Below are 17658 nucleotides of genomic sequence, written 5' to 3' on the forward strand. Positions count from 1 at the left end.
GGTCGACCCGTCCTCGGGCCGCGGTCCAGGGGCCGGAGGGCGGGTTGGCTGGCGGGCTCGGGAGGGCTCAGGCCGCGTCGGTGCCGCCGCCGCCCCCGCCCGCAGGGAGGTCGCGCCGGGCCCCCAGTGTGTGCGGCGCGTGACGGTGCTGCTGACTGTGATTTACTCGCACGGATGTGGGGGCTGTGGGCTTTTAAACTGCCCCTGGAACCGAGACAGGCCTTAATTTTCAATTTGCTTCAGGAGTTGGCAACTTCGGGGACACCATTGTGGCTCATTATGTGCACAACTATTGACATTTCTCGGTGGCAGGTCCTGGCACAAAACTTGGAATGTGTGCAGCAGTCTGGATGCCAACTTCACATTTAGTCATAATGTGAAATTTGGGGTTCCCGTCCCCACTTTTTGGAATTAAGGGCCAGGTGGGAATATGTGATAAAACTCAGGATTCCGGTAGCGAAATCTATAATGTTGAATTCAGTTCAACAAATGTTTCTTGAGCGTCTACCCTGGATGAGGCAACATGCTACTGTGTGTGAGGACGGAGAACGTAGTAATCACAATAAAAATGTGAATGAGATACCACACGTTTCCCCAATACGTTTCTAATTGCCAGTGTTTCTTGGAATACAGATATATTTGTAATCATCAAACCAAAGTAAACTGCAGTGTACTTCAAGACGAAATGTCTGAGGTGTTCTCAACCAGAGTAGGTATGAATTTATCTTGCCTTTTAAAAACCCCACAAATAACAACATGAAATCCACTTAGCTTATTTGAATGAATTTTATTTATTACTATTTTTTTAAATATTTATTTGAGGGAGAGAGATCAGGAGCTGGGGGGGGGTAGAGGAAGAAGCAGACTCCCCGCTGAGCAAGGAGCCCCATGCGGGACTGGATCCCAGGACCCTGAGATCATGACCCCAGGAGAAGGTAGACGCTCAACCGGCTAAGCCAACCAGGGGACCCTGAATGAATGAATGAATTTTAAGTGGAATACTTAGTGCTATGGAGTATCTTCGTTATTTAAAAACATCAGTGGTATTGTTTACCCAGTTTCACAGACAAAGCGGGAAAATGTAGCCTGTGATATTTCTCTTTTCCTGTGTGCTTTCTAATTTTTCCTCACTGCTGCATCATCTCTGTGGATGCGGTAACTTTCAGAATCTGTTCTAAACATAGTATGTCTCCTCAACCCTTGGTTCCAGTACCTTCCCTAATGTTTCTCCTTGCCTTTTGGGGAAGCTGGCTCACTGACTGCTTGATAACGATTCTCAGAAGAACTTATTATCTGGGGTTTGGCAAGTGCCTTCCACTGTTTGATCTGGTTAAGGATGAACCTTTACTCTTTTTAGGTCTCCATTCAGGTTCTCTTTCGAAATACTTTTTCCCTTTATTATGATCTTTAAATGCCTTCTAAATTGGTGGGAGGTACCTGGCACTGTCCCTTCCCCTTCTTTTAGTGGGAAGATAGGGCAGGCCTTAAACATGGCCTCCCCAGAACTCAGGGGCACACCCTCGGGTGTCACGCACCTTCCCAAGGCAGCACCTTTCAGGGAGTGGCAGAGAAGAGATTTGGGCAGCTTTGACCTGGGCCATAGCCTACCTGGGCTATGCCGTGACCTGGGAGGAAAAGTTCTGCTGTGCTGGATTCCTACCCATTTTGTCATCCTGACTATTCCTTTTAACGGCCCTCTTTTTGGGGAACAGAAGCAAGCGTCTACTTAAGACTGTCTTGTTATGTGACTTCACTCCTCAGAGAAAAATCTGGTGGTTTTCTCCATTATGGTCAGGTTTCAGGAAACTTTTGTGTTATTAGTAGCAAGTATCTTGGAGCGCCTGAGTGTCTTAGTCGGTTGGGCGTTGCCTTAGGGTCAGGTCATGATCCCAGAGTCCTGGGATCAAGTCCTGCATTGGGCTCCTTGCTCTGGCAGGGTAACTGCTTCTCCCTCTGCCTGCAGCTCCCCCTGCTTATGCTCTCTCTCTCACTACCCCCCCTTCTCTCTCTATGTGTCAAATAAATAAATGAAATCTTAAAAAAAATAGCAAGTATCCTTTATTTTGCTCATAGAGGTAATTGTGTGATCTTATTTAAAAGTCACAGTATAGTCTGAAAAAAGGAAATATTTTGTCCATTTCTGAATTTGTGGCAGTTGTTGTTCTCTCAAAAATATGCAGTCATGTGGAATGGGTTGATATACAAATATGTTGAATATGAGGTCAGATACCCCATGGTATTTATATATTGTATAACTAATGGGTGTGTGTGCATTGATTTTAATACTCAGTAGCAGTAGATAGGTAAGTAAATGACCTAAGCTCAGATCACTGCTATTTTGTTTGTTGCATCTTTTATGGGAAGTGAAGATTATTTCAATTCTTGGTCCTCATCCCTAATCTTTTTCCAGTTTTGGAAATGGCACATCTGTGGTGCCTGAGTATTTCTGTAAAATTACTCCTTTTACGAGGGAGAGAAATTTATAATAACTAGTGTATGTCGTAAAAAGGGGAACTTTCTTGTACGACTAGATTGATCGAAAGAATAGTTCAGACAGTAAAAACGAAACAGCATTGGGACATGTTTTAAATTGTATTGACAGTGAAATTGTCATTAATATTTTTGTGGCTAATTTGTTATTCTGTACAGTATATTGGGTTAGCTAACAAGTAATGAAGGCTTTAGAACTAAGGGCACATTTTACTTCAAACTGACGTCAGGGTCTCTGATCGTGCATACAAACATTGCATTTAACTTAATGGGGCAATTACTTTTAGGTGGCCGTTGGTCTTAACTGATGTTTCAAGAATGGATGTACTCAGATAAAGTCGTTTAAGATTTGAATTCTGGTGTTGCATACTGAGGACCTTTTGGAGGTGTTTGATCTCTAGTATACATTATTAGCTTTGTGACCTTGAACACATTTTATATCCCCTGAGTCTTACTCCTTCTGTGGGGCTCAAGTGAGGATAATAAATGCACCTGACAGAGTTACTGTGAATATGTATTTTGTTTAAAGTAAAATCCAAACTCTCTGCCATGGGCTACAAGATTGCTGCCCAGTTCTTCCATTCATCTTGAACAACCCTGTCTTCCTCACCATAAAGTTATCCTCTAGCCTTTCTGTTCCCTCACATTCCAGGCCGCTTCTGGCTTCATTGTCTTTGACATGTGGTTCTGTTTGCCTAGAATGTTGTTCTTATGGTTAGTTCATTCTCCAATCTAATGCCAGGTTTTTCTGACTGCTAGAAGTCTTTCCTGACTACTCTTCCTTATAGTTCCTTCAGGAGTCCCATCTTATCAGTTTTTATGTAGTCATCATAACATTTACTGCAGTGTATAACTATTTCTTTTGGTTTTTCTTGTCCTCAAAATCCCATGTGGGCAGAATGTGGTCCATGGTTCTTCTTTGTCTCCCTTACATGTCCCATGAGGACATGGCATACAGAAAGTGCTTACAGTTTTTACGTTGTTATCTGCACATTAAAGGCAAGGATGTGTTGTGTAAATGGTAGAAATCTGTTGGGTTTTTTTGTATTGCTTTTTTATTCCTATCTGAGCTGATCTGCACTGCTGAATAAATCATAGCACTAATAAATTAGGCCAGGGTTCTTGTAACTTTAGGGCCCAAGTCACCCTACACAGAGAGAACTGTTTTTTGTTTTTTGTTTTTTTTTTTTAAGTCAGCTCTACTCCTAACATGGGTCCCAGAATCACGATGCCAAATTCAAGAGTCTCATGCTCTACTGACTGAGCCAGGCGGGTACCCCAAGAACTGTCTTTACCTGTAGAGCCTTAACGTGGGTCTGAGCTCACTTACATGTCCAGCTGGCCAATCACGAAGATGCACAAGAGTTCATTACTTCTGGAAGTGTAGTTATCTATAGTGTGTGGAGAATAACAATTCCAAAGCACATTTCCCTTGATACTAGCTCACATAGCTTGATAAGGGGAACCCTTGGTTATCTGGAACCTCTGGTATTCTCAGTTATGTGAAGGGGAATTCAGCAGGAGGGAAAAACCTCATTTGGAATCAGACAGTCAGAGGGCTAGATAACTAACTGGCTAATGAAGGTGGTGTTTCATGGGGATGCGGATCTCGGTTTGAATTTCAGCTCTGTGACTTTGTAGGGTAGGTTTTTAAAATAAATTCTGTCTTACTTGCCTTTATCTGTAAAATAATAGTGCCTTTCTCAGCATTGTTGTAGAAATTAAATAAGAAAATGCACATAAATGTATGGATTCAGCGCCTGGAATATAACAAATGCTAATATTGCCAATCAGTTTAGGGGCGCCTGGGCGGCTCAGTCGGTTAAGCATCTGCCTTCAGCTCAGGTCATGATCCCAGGGTCTTGAGATTGAGCCCCGCCTCAGGCTCCCTTCTCATTGGGGAGCCTGCTTCTCCCTCTGCTGCTCCGCCTACTTGTGCTCTCTCTCTCTGTCAAATAAATAAAATCTTAAAAAAAAATAATCCGTTCAAAATATACTGTGATTAGTTAAAAGGAGCTTTCTGGGTAATCAGTAACATGTATGTAAGACTTGGTTTTTCTTTCTTTCTTTTTTCTTTTTTTTTTTTTTTAAGATTTTATTTATTTATTTGAGAGCCAGTATGTGAGAGAGAGAGCACAAGCAGGGGGAGCTGCAGAAGGAGAGGGAGAAGCAGGGAGCCCTCTCAAGAGGGAGAAGTGGGGCTCCATCCCAGGACGGTGAGATCATGACCTGAGCTGAAGGCAGACACTTAACCGACTAAGCCACCCAGGAGCCCCAAGACTTGGTTTTTCTTGTTAAGGAAGCCCTGTGTGGAGAAAGGGTGTAACACCAAAGGGACAAGAAAAATGAAAATAAAAGAGGAAAGACAGTGGGACCCCACAGAAATATTAACGGTGCCAGCTACTAGGATCGTGAGGATTACAAATGTGAGCAGCTATTGAGTTGTTTGGCACTGGGTCATGCAGTCAGTTGGTGGGGTATATAGAACAAAAAAGGTACTGCATTTGGCCTTCTGCGAAGCTCCAAGCTCTTGTTTTCATACTGTTGTAATATTTTTTTTATCATTATTAACAGCCATCACTGAAATGTTTTCTTAAAATTATTAAAAGGGCATCACACTTGGAGACTATGTTTGGGGAGCAGTGGCTATCCCATTGTCCTTGGGAGCAGACTGTTGAGTAATAGAGAAGAAAGAAAGAAGAAGAGACGGCATATCTCTGAAGGCCTGGGAGACAAATCATTATCTGAGCGAGCATCAGTAAACCTGAAGATGTCACTATGCCATCCTGAAGTTTTCCAGCAGGTAAATTTGGTCATCTGAAGAAGCATCTGTCTATAGCACTTCAGTGACAGCATGAGATTATATTTGATATACACACTTGTGTTTAAGGTTTCCCTTTTAAGAGGACAGAGGAATATATGGCTTCCAACGGGAAGATGTCCATCAAAAACAATTTTAAGAATTTGGTGTTATTCTTTAGAATAATTTAGAAAAGGTATATTCATCACGTGCTCTAGATAGCCTATTATTTGGAACTGCTAATGGTTGTTCTAGTAGTGATAGGTGTTATTTTGGGTACTCCGGTAACACTGGATGGTTGAAGCAACAGGGTTAATACACCTGTAAAGTAAGGTGAAGTCTCACTTGTATAGTGTTACTTTGTATGATTTTCCTTTTGGGAATTTTGTTTTGGTGTTTATAGTAATGAGCTTAATTTTGGTTTTAAAGGAAATATCATCCCTACGACAATGGTCATTTTTATCTGTTGACAATTGCTTTCGAAAGTGAAAAAAATATATTTAGGGAATAACGTTATTACCAAATGTCACAGACTGTTAGAATATGTAAGCATGTAGCACATATAGAATTATTTTAGGATTTTAGTAGTTTTGTGCTTTTGGAGAATTTTTGCATTTTAGAATTAGAAGGAAGCTTCTGATTATTGACCAGCTTGATCCTTACATAGATAATGGGGAAAGTGAGACTAAGGGTGGTTATGTAACCAGCCCAAAGTCGTATACCACAGTACTAGCAGATTTTAGAATGGAGTCTGATGTGTGCACCTCTTCTTGTGGTTGGTGCAGGATGTTTTCATTTACTCTTGGGAGGTGAGGAATTTGAATTTGTGTCTTCGTGGAGGAGGTCACAGTTGAGCTGGCTCTTGGAGGGTGACCTGTGTTTGGGAAGAGCCGTAAGTGGCAGGGACGGTATCTCAAACAGGCTGAACAGCAGGAGCTATAATAGTAACCTAGAGATTCTTTTCACCTCTTTCCTACGTGCGGTTACCTGTATTCTGTTTCTTAGTTTACTTCCTTGATTTAATGGAGCTCATTCTCCCAGTAACTTCCTGAGAAAGGTGGTGGGTTTGTTGTGATTTGTTTTGTTTTGTTTAGACCTTGTCAGAAAACATGTATGTTCCAAATATCTAACTTGAAGTCTGGCTGTGTATAGAATTCTAGGTTATTGTTTTATTTTATTTTATTATTTTTTTAAGATTTTATTTATCTGTCAGAGAGCACGCATGTGCGCACAAGTGGGGGAATGGAAGGCAGAGGGAGAGGGAGAGGCAGGCTCCCTGCTGAGCAAGGAGCCTGATGCGGAACTTGATCCCAGGACCCCGACCGAGATCATGACCTGAACCAAAGGCAGATGCTTAACCACCTGAGCCACCCAGGTGCCCCTAAGTTATTGTTCTGTTAGGATGGAACAGGTGATGCTGCAGAGACAGATTAACTCTGAAATTCTAGTTTGTAAATAGAGGTTATTTCTTGCTTCCTCAAGTCTGCACTGGGCCTGGGGCTCCTCTTGTTTTCCTCTGGATCTAGTCTGCTTTCACCTGTAGTTCCCCGTCATATCACCCACGGCTCTGGAGGTTACCACAGCAGGTGCAGGGGAGAGCTGACGGGTCATACGCTGGCACTGAAATATTTGGCTCTGAAGTGACACACGTCACTCTCCTCACAGTCCATTTAGCAGCAGCAGCGAGCCTGCATGGGGGCTGAGAAGTGTGCAAACGCACAAGGAGTCACTGATTGTGAATGCGTGCTATACTGAATATAACCTTTCTGTTGGAATTTTGAAGATATTGCACCAGCAACTTCCAGCTTTCAGCATGCTAAGTTAGTTTACTGTCTGTTTCCCAATCATTTGTATGTCATTTTTTCCACTTTTTTGGGGAAGCTTTTAGTTTCGTTTTATCTCCTAAAAATTTCATCACGGTGTGCTTGATTATTGTTTGTTCTTCTCCGTACTGAGCATTCCATGGATCCTTTCAGTCTGTAAGCTTATGTTGTTCAGTTACTTGTAATTTCTTCTCTTTCGTTTTCTTTTCTTGACTGAAGCTCTTCGTCAGATGTTGGACCTCCTAGATCAGTATCTTAATTTTTTTAGTTTTCCCCTCAATTTGTAAACCCAGAATAAAAACAAAAGCAACAAATATAGATCTTTGGGCCTTACTTAATTGTTACTGGTTTGTAAAAAAATTTTCAAAGGCTCTCATCTACTGGGTACTTTAACCAGTGAGGCCGTACATTGTCATAGGCAGTGAAAGCGGTGACATTATTTAGGGAACTTGCTGAATTTTTAGCTAGTACATTGGTAAGTGTGTAGATAGGTATAAAAATGTACACATCAAAAATATATGTATATACCTAATAGACAATGATGAACTGGTATATAGGTGTGCTATTTTTTTTTAAGATTTTATTTTTTAAGTAATGTCTACACCCAGTGTGAGGCCTGACCTCTTGACCTAAGATCAAGAGTCGCATGCTCCACCGACTGAGCCAGCTAATCATGCCAGGTAGCTACTTCTTAAATTTACTTTTTAAATTTTTAAATGTTGAAGTCTGAATTAAAAAATTAAAGAGGAGTGAATTTATTTCATTAATTAATTTTTAAGCCAGCTCCCTTAACATTTTAAATGATTGGATTTGTGAATATTTTCATATTTAACTTAATAGAAGTGTATCAAACACAGTTAAAAAGATGCTTAGAAATGCTCATGTAAAATTTTGTTTTCTGCAGGTTAAATTTCTAAGTTTCTGTATATTTTTGTTTCCACCGAATCAGATACCTTTAGAACTGGACATGCTTTAGAAGTCAGTCTCTTTATTTTATGTGGGAAAACAGACTCACCAAGGAGATTCACTCAGTGTCAACACAGCAAACTAGTTCTACCCTATGTTTTTGTGTCAGTAGCCTACAGGGTGGGAGAGAGGCACTTGAAAATTTATTAGAGCTTTTGCTGTAATTATAAATTTATTCTTTTATTTAAAAGATTTTATTTATTTATTTATTTGAGAGAGAGAGTCCGTGTGTGCACATAGGCGGGGGGGGGGGGATGAGCAGACTCCCCACTGAGCAAGGAGCCCGATGTGGGACTGGATCCCAGGATTCTGGATCATGACCTGAGCCAAAGACAGATGTTTAACTAACTGAGCCACCCAAACGCCCCTAAATTTATTCTTAATTCATTAAATTTTAAATTACTTGGCAACTTTAAGTCCATTTTTCTTAACTTGGTTATCTTTAAATTTCTTTATGTACCTTTGTAACCATGCACATATTCATATTACTTTTTAAAATAAAGCTTACTGTGTAAGATCTGGAAGCCCTAAAAGAAGTCAAAGTGATTCTATTACATTTACTATTTTTCATTTATTTTTATTTGCAAGTAGTTGTCAAGAACTGTGATGAGTAGGAGACTGCACCCTGTGCTAAGCTGGCAGCTTGGCCTGGCAGTTTCATGGTTGCTACCAGAAGACATGATGCTCCTGGGTCAGAGATAAAGGACTTCATTACTCAGGGCACTGTCAGCATTTGTGCTAGTTCCCTAAATACACTCCATATTGAGAAGAGAATGTAGGAGCCAGAGAAAACCAAGGAAACGAATTGGGAGGCAGTTAAGTAATGGATGAGATAGCACAACAGCGTGGAGCAGTGGTGGCAGCGAGTGACTGGATTCTGCGTATATATTGAAAGTAGCTGAGACATGACACTGGATGTGGTGAGTGAGAGAAGGAGAAGAACCACGGATGATTGTGGAGGTTTTGATTTGAGAGTTGGAAGAATGGAGTAACCATAGACCGAAGTGGGAAAGACTGCAAGTAGAGCAGGTGTGGGGCTGGCATGGGAGAGATCCAGAGGTTAGTTTTGAACATGTTTAGTCTCAGATATCCCTAAGACAATGAATGGCAGGAATGGCAGTGTCAAGAAAGGAATTGACTAAAACTAGGCTGATTAAAGATGTGGATTTGGGAGTGGAGGACACATCAGTGCTATTTTAGGCATGAGAGCGAATGAAGTCACTGGGGCATGAGTGTAGATGGAGAAAAGTGACCTAACATGAGTACTGGGGTATCCAGCGTGAAGGGATTGGAGGCACAGTAGTCTGAGAATGACTGTGCTGCTGACAGAGCATCTCAGGTAAGAAAAGAGCATTGATGCTGGATCGGCAGTGGGGACATCATTGACCTTAACCAGAGCAGTTTCTGTTTGATGTGATAGAGAAGATCTCTGGGTGTGGGTAGAGGGAAAATGGAAGAAAAGGATTAGCAAGCCTCCAATATGTATGGGTTTCCCAAGGTGTTTTGTTGTAAAGGGGATTAAAGAGATGGAACCATAGTTGGCGGGGAAAGTAGGGTAAAGACAAGGTTGTATCTATGAGAAATGATGTTTTTAGGAGCAATCCAGTAGAGAGGGGAACTTGTTGGGACGTGAGGGAGATCTAATACACGAATGGAGGGAGGGCCTTTAGAGTACGTGGATCGGTAAAGTAACAAGATGGTTTTGTCCGAAGTTTTCTTCTCGTGTCCTAATTTTCTCAATGAAATAGGAAGCTGGGCTATCAGCTGAGATTAAAGATGGGGGAGTAAGTGTTACAGGTGCGAGGTAAGATGTGGGTTGGTTGACAAGGAACGGGAGAGAGTGAATGGATCAGGGAAATGTGGTTTGATTTCCGGGCAGTGTCAGGGTTCTAGCTGAGGTTCATGGTCATGACGTTAAGTGAGACCAGGCAGTGGTTACGTGTTTCTCCAGGCGCGTTTTCCTGGAAGGGTGCAGGCACGGCGTGGGCAGGGTTGGATTGAAGCAGGGTTGTCATGTTGCCAAGAGAGTGTTTCAGAGTGAAGTAGGAAAGGGAATTAGGGTACATCTTAAGGAATGATTATGTTTGAGTGTGGAATGTAAACTGAGTAAAGAGTTAAGAGGGTCACTGACAATCTGGTGAGTTTATTCTTTTAGAGTTAATATTTATATATTAAGTCTGTATTAATTAACTCTATATTGATATAATGCTCAGACTGAATATTTCAGGCAAGACCTGACTATACATACACAAGTCAGAATTAAATGTCAGATTGGCAAAAACTTGTTCTGGGTGGGGTGAAGAGAAAGAGAAGGCTACCTAGGTTCTCATTAAAAAAAAATACAGTATTCTTATCTATTGATTTACATTTTTGTTCAGTCGTGGTAGAACTGAAATCCAAGAAAAGGCCTTGTATTTTGCTTTAACCTGATGGATTTACTCAGCCATTCCCTTTAGAAAAGAAACTTAAGATCAAACAAACTCACAGGCCTTCTTCTTATAAAAACTCCATATTAATAGAGTATTTTGAAAATAAAGTATTGAAAGTAGTATTTACAGAGCATTCTGTGGTCCAGATGGCAGTTCTGCTGTATTTCTTTCTGGTCTGGTGTGCCTCCCTATTCTTTCTACATAATTGAGACCACACTGTACATATGATTTTGTTTCCTGTGTTTTTGCACTTAACAAATGAACAATATGAACTTTTCCCTCATGTTATTTATAACCGTGTATAAATATCAATTTTAGTGGTTCCCTAAAGTTCCATTGTGTAGATGTGCTAGAATTTTGTTTACAGTTCTCAGACTGTTGGAAATTATAATGTTGCTGATTCTTAAAATTTATTTTTTATCATATATAATAATGTAGGGGACATTGTTAAGCTTTGATTTCATGTTATTTTTCTTAAGAGTTATAAAAACAGCATTATTGGGTCAAAGAGTATAAATATTTTTTTAAGAGTTGCATAGAACCAAGCTTTTTTTTTTAGCAACTATATTAAGACATTTTCAAGTAATATCATCTAGAAGAATCTTTGCTAATTTGAGTTGTGAAAAGTCATTTCTATTTTAACTTTGTTTCTTTGATTCTTATCAGGGTCAATATTTTTTTTAGATTTACTTATTTATTTTAGAGAGCGGGGGAGAGGGAGAGGAGAGTGCTTCCGTGAGTGGGGCAGGGGCAGAGGGTGAGAATCTTTCAAGCAGACTCCCCACTGAGCCGGAGAGCCTCATGCTGGGCTCCATCTTATGGCGCATGGACCTTATGGCCCTTGAGATCATGACCTGAACTGAAACCAAAACCAAGAGTTGGAGGCTTAACCGACTGAGCCACCCAGGTGCCTCAGGGTCAGTATTTATTTTGTGAATGTGTTGAGCCAGTTGGTTGTCCATGTGGAAAAATGCAAATTAATCCTTACCTTATATGAATCAATACTAGATTAACCGAGGACTTACACATGAAAAGCAAAGCATCAGTACTTTAATAGGAAATACGGAAGAGTATATGGCTTCAGTATTGGAAGGATTTCTTAAGACAACAAAAGGGGCAAACAATTAAAGATGACAAAGTCAACTAAAATAAAATGAGAAACTTCTCAAGGTGCCACAAAAAGAATAAAGTCTATATACAAGTACTGTACAGCTGTAGGAAGAATAAAGTAGATGATCCGGATGAACTGGTAGGCACTGACTTCTAGAGGTCTGAAATGTACCTGCTCTATCTTAAAACTGTCTGTTCTGTGTGTTTAGCCATGCATTTTAACATTTTTCTCACAGTAAGGAAAACAGGAAAATGTTTAAAAGTCAAGCTGTTCTGCATTCCCACCAGCAATGTATGAAGGTTCCAGTTTCTCTACGTACTTGTTAATAACACTAGGTCTGGTCATTCAAATAGGTGTGTAGTGGTGTATCATTGTGGCTTTAATTTCTATTTTCTTAATGACCAGTAATATTAAGCACCTTTTCCTGTGCTTAGTAGCCATTTGCATGTCTTCTGTCTTCTTTGGTAAAGGATCTATTCATGTCCTTTGCCCATTTAAAAAATGAGGTTGCCTTAATTCAGTTGTAAGAGTTTTTTATTTGTTCTGCGTAAAGATGCTATGTCAGATACGTGATATACAAATATTTTTTCCTAGTCTGTGACTTGGTCTCTCTTGACGTGTTTTGGAGCATAAAAGTTTGTAATTTTAATGAAGTCCCAAAGTTGAGTAGTTTTCACGAACAAGTTTCTTAGTTTTTGCATGCTGTTAGTTTACTTCCAGAGTGTTGAAATGGTTGCTTTCTACAGTTTGACCCAATTTTATGGTTGCCTTTTGCAGAGAGGATTTATCAACCTTCTCGTGCCATCGTGCCAGAAGTGAGTTCCCCTGGGTTGATACTTGTTTGTTGTCTATTTCTGGATGACGAAACTGAGGCATGGATGCCCACGGTCATTAGGAAATGCTGGCTGTAATTTGAAGTCAGGCAACGTGGATCCAGGATCTGTGCTCTTAGTCACTAGACTCTGCTTTCCCATTCTAATACAGTTACAAAAGGTGGTAATTTCTAGATCATGCACCACGGGTCAGCACTCATGTCTGTTACTAGGCCCCTTCCCTTGTGACTTTAGGCAGACTGTTAAACTTTATTTCCTTTTTTTTTTTTTAAGATTTTATTTATTTATTATTTTTAAAGATTTTATTTATTTATTTCTCAGAGAGAGAGTGAGCGAGCACACAAGCAGGGGGAGCGGCAGGCAGAGGGAGAAGCAAGCTCCCTTCTGAGCAAGGAGCCCAATGTGGGACTCAGTCCAAGAACCCTGGGATCATGACCTGAGCTGAAGGCAGCCACTTAACCAACTGAGCCACCAAGGCATCCCTTATTTATTTATTTTAGAGAGAGAAAGAGAAATTGTATGCACTCGAGTGGGGGAATGGTAGAGGGAGAGGGAAAGGATCTCAAGCAGACTCTGCCCTGAGCGCAGAGCCTGATGTGGGGCTCGAACTCAGGACCTGAGCCAAAATTAGGGCCACCCAGGTGTCCCAGATTGTTAAACTTTCTAAGGTTTAGCTTCCTCTTCTATAAAATGGAGATAAAGATATAAAGGTAGTAGCTTCCAATAAGAGTTGTTATGAGGATTCAAGAAGATTAATGTATGTTTTTTAGGATGTAGTCACCTCTGGGCAGTGGTTGTTCTGGTACTGGTAATAGAAGTCGTATGGGGGGGGCGCCTGGGTGGCACAGCGGTTAGGCGTCTGCCTTCGGCTCAGGGCGTAATCCCGGGCGTTATGGGATCGAGCCCCACATCAGGCTCCTCCGCTATGAGCCTGCCTCTTCCTCTCCCACTCCCCTTGCTTGTGTTCCCTCTCTCGCTGGCTGTCTCTATCTCTGTCGAATAAATAAATAAAAAATCTTAAAAAAAAAAAAAAAAGTCGTATGGGGGCAGAGGTAGTAGTGGTGGCAGGACCACCCCGCTTCCTCCTGGATATCTCTCCTCTGAATGGGTGTAGCATCCAGACTCTGTGCCTTTGCAGCCCTCCCCTTAGTCTGCTGCAGATGTCTTCTTGCTTATAGTCTGTACTAGAATCTGAGGTCCGTGAGGGTAAGGTCTGTTTCATCTCTGTGTAGGGCTGGCAGGATCTCCTTATACTTTTCAAGGAAGTGCAGTGTCTTATCAGTGTCAAGACAAGAATGTCACCTGGAATGATAAATAAGGCAGGAGAGGGAGGCACAGAGGTGGTACAAGTTAAGGAAACTTAGAGAAATCATAGTGGGGCACACCCCAGGGTGCCAACATTGTCTGATGTCAGGGATTTGGGTTGGATAAGCTGTTCATTCCTGGTATGTATAGGTAACAGAGCCACTGGAAGGGTCCCACTTGTGAATAGGGAAGCAAAAGACTGAGGTATGAGAGTGAGGTACCTGGAATAACACAGGGCATGAGGAGGAAGAGATCGCATCCTGAGATGAACATCGAGGGAGAACTGGGAATAGTTTCGGAAGGTTTAGGGAGAGGTGGATTTAGGAAAACTGTTGAGACCTTTGACCCTGAGGGCATCAGAGTCCTGCTTTTCTGGATTAGAGGTGACTGAAACACACAAGTACATATTTTACCTAGACTGCCTATTTTCTTTGCTCAGGGTGTGGTGGGGTGGTTGTTTTGTAGTAAAGTAAATGCTTACTGGTTACAGAAAGATCTAATACAGAATTCCTCTATTGTCTGAAAGTAGGGCGTTCCTGTGAAACCTTTTATGAGCCAAAATGGTATGTGAAGTGAAGAAACATTTATCATTAATTTATATGGGAAATGTTTTGAGCATTTCAGGCCCCAAAAAATAACCTCTTTTAGGCTTTTCTGACACCTTAGAACACATCTTGCCAACGGATGCGCAGAATAAATGAGGTAAAGCACACATGCTCACGGATGCAGTTCAAAGCTCTGGCGGCTGGATGCTGAGGCGCTGAGTGCAGTTCCTGGGAAGGAGCTGGGGGGCGCCGCGCTCCCTGCTTGAGTGAGTGTGGCCTCCACCCTCCTCACTGCCAAACAAACAGAGAATGCCGTTTCTGCTTTTTGCCTTTTCCATAAACGTCAGAATCTCTGCGGATTTCTTCTGGTCAGCAAAAACAGGTACTGATGTAGGTCTTTTTGTAAAAGCAACTTGGCTTAAGGCACAATTCAAAAAGCGGACGATACCTGCATAGAAAACAACAGTCTCTTGGGCTTCCTGACGCCTTGCGCTGGTCACTGGAGTTGCAGTCATCGATATTGGATATTCTTTGAGACATTTACATGTAGGCATATAATGGAATCATGTTTGCATCTTGTTTTAGAGCTTGCCCTTTACGGACAATGTATTTTGGGCCTCTTTGTTTATCTGCATCATATTCCATCATATTGGTGGATTATAATTTATTAAAGTAGTCCACTGATTTTTGTTGTGTATTATTTTTGTTTCCTGACATTTAGATTAACTCTGCATTTTTGCCAAAATAGATTATTCAGTAAACGTATAGTGAATAAATGGGCTCATTCCGTAGAATCAGTTCTCTGATCTTAAGCACACCCATAATCTCTGCCTCAGCTTCCCCATCTATACAGTGGGAATATTACTGTTTTGACTACTGTTAGCTGCAAACACATAGCTAGCCTAAAATGTGCTAGGTAATGTTATGAGGACATCACATATATTAATACATTTACACCTCACAACTGACTTGAGTGGTAAGTACCGTTATTTCAAAGATCACACAGCTGTTAAATTGTGGACCCAAGAAATACATGAACTCATGCTTTGTGGTTCCAGAGGGGTGCTTCCCACTGTGTTAGATTGCTTTGTGCACAGTACCAAACACACAGAGCTCCAAGGATTAAATGAGAGGCAGTATATTCAGAAGGCTTAAACCAAAGCCTGGTGTGTATTAGGCTAATGTGTGGCCTATATTTACTAGTACTAGGTGAATGATCAAGTAATAGTAGCTTTTAAAAATTTAATGCTGTAGGGAACATCATATTCCATATGTCATTGTTTTTGGCATGAGTATATATCCAAAACATAAATTCCTGATCACATAATTACTTTGTTAAAGCATATGTGAATTTAAAATTTTGATAAATATTTTCAAGTAATTCTCCACCAATTGTACCAATTTATACTTCAGCAGTGAGTTATGAGCACTCAGTTTTTCATACCCTTGCCAATATTGTTATTGATTTAACTTTTTCAAACTCATAGGTGAGAGATGTTATCGTTTTGTTTTCCTTTTCAGTGCACTTCTTTAAAAAAGATTTTATTTATTTGTCAGAGAGAGAGAGAGAGAACACAAGCAGGGGAAGTGGCAGGCAGAGGGAGAAGCAGGCTACCCGGTGAGCAAGGAACCTGATGTGAGACTCGATCCCACGACCCTGGGAACATGACCTGAGCTGAAGGCAGATGGTCAGCCAACTGAGCCACCCAGGTGTCCCTTTTCAGTTCATTTTTTAAGTTGAGATAGAATATACCTACAGTGAGGGGCACCTGGGTGGCTCAATGGGTTAAGCACCTAACTCCTTGATTTTTGCTCAGGTCATGATCTCAGGGTCATGAGATAGAGTTCTGTGCTGGGCTCACACACAGTGTGGAGTCTACTTGGCCCTCTCCCTCTGCTCCCCTCTCCCTGCGTGTGTGCATGCCCGCGCTCTCTCTCTCTCTCTCAAATAAATAAAAATCTTTATACCTACAGTGAAAGTCAGCCTTTATAGTGTAGTCTGTTGAGTTTTAACAAATATATTCAGTCGTGTAACCACTACCACAATCAAGATATAGAACAGTTCCCAGCGTCCCGGATTCTTTTAATTTCTTTGCTATGAATGAATTGAAAATCTTCTAGGGTGATGATTGGCTACTTGAATTTGTTTTCTCCCCCTCTCGCTTGCTTGGTTTCTTTTGTTTTCTTGCCTTTCTTCCTTCTTTCCTTCCTTCCGTTATTCTTTTTGTGTGAACTGTTCTTTTGTATAGTGTGCCCATTTGCTTATAGGATTGTGTGCCTTTCTTGTACTGATTTCGAGAAGAGCACAGTCTGTGTTACAGAAATTAATCCTTTGTCATGTGTTTGCAGTTTTCCTCCGGTTTATCTTTTGGCTTTAGTCATGCCATTCTTTTTGGCTATCCAGAAATTTATAAATTTTGCATTGTTAGATTGTCAATCTTTTCCTCTATGGTTTCACGGTTTTATGCTATGCATAGAAAAGTTTTCTGCAGTGCTAAGATTTTTTTAAAGATTTTTCTCCATCTTTTATTTTTTTTGTTTGCGTATTTTATCCTTCTGCGCAGTATTTTTATATAAGAAAGTAAAAGCTTTGCTTTCTCCACCACTCCCAAATGGTTATCCAACTCACTCATTATTGTTTCTTGAATAATGCCTCTTTCCCCCAGTAGTGTAACATGTTCTTTTGGGCACATCCTCTTCTCATGTGAGTTTTAGTCTATTTGTTGACCTTCTAGTCTTTTTCCCCCCTCGAGTTTTAAGCTGTATGTTTTAATATCTTGTGCAGCTCATTCTCCCTCAGTTGTCCGTTAGATTTTTTTCTTACTCTTTTCCTTGTTATATGTCCAAGTAAATTTCAATAGCATTTTATCTGGTTTCTTGCAAAAATATTGTTGATGTTTTCTTGGGATCTTGAGTAATGTTTTGACAAGATTTAATTGTTCTTTCCTAAGAATAAGATGTCTATATATTTGAATCTGTTATGATCCTCTGAGGAGTTTTAAAGTTTTTCATGTAGTTTTGGACATTTTTTAAAAATTAATTTCATCTGAGGTTTCTAGGTGGCTCAGTTGGTTAAGCGCCTGCCTTCGGCTCAGGTCATGATCCCAGGGCTTCTCCTTCTCCCTCTGGCTGCCACTCCCCCTGCTTGAGCTCTCTCTCCCACCCCCCAAATAAATTTTAAAAATCTTAAAAAAATTTTCATTCTTTTTGAAACTATTATAAATCAAATCTAGTCTTTTATTATATTTGCCTACCAGCTTTTTAAAAATAATTACTAGTGATTTTTACATAAAAATTTTGTAAGCAGTCACTAGAGTGAATTTTTTTTTTGTTTTCTTTTTTTCCCTAATAGTTGT

At 40.7% G+C, this 17658-nt stretch overlaps 1 protein-coding gene across 4 annotated transcripts in view; it reads left to right on the top strand.

The window, feature by feature from the left end:
* The first annotated feature begins 26 nt into the window (after window positions 1–26).
* The window catches only part of SOCS6 (suppressor of cytokine signaling 6), a 38388-nt gene continuing 20756 nt past the window's right edge, over window positions 27–17658 (top strand). The window contains exons 1-3 of one of the 4 annotated variants that reach the window (XM_034642295.1): window positions 27–713; window positions 5100–5293; window positions 14406–14684. The gene's annotated coding sequence lies outside the window, so the exon portion shown is untranslated. The remainder of the gene's footprint in view (window positions 714–5099; window positions 5294–14405; window positions 14685–17658) is intronic. The other 3 variants (XM_034642294.1, XM_011220630.3, XM_034642293.1) reach the window with 3 other exon arrangements.

The sequence above is a fragment of the Ailuropoda melanoleuca genome, chromosome 14, assembly GCF_002007445.2.
Source record: "Ailuropoda melanoleuca isolate Jingjing chromosome 14, ASM200744v2, whole genome shotgun sequence".
In the NCBI taxonomy this organism is placed as follows: Eukaryota; Metazoa; Chordata; class Mammalia; order Carnivora; family Ursidae; genus Ailuropoda; species Ailuropoda melanoleuca.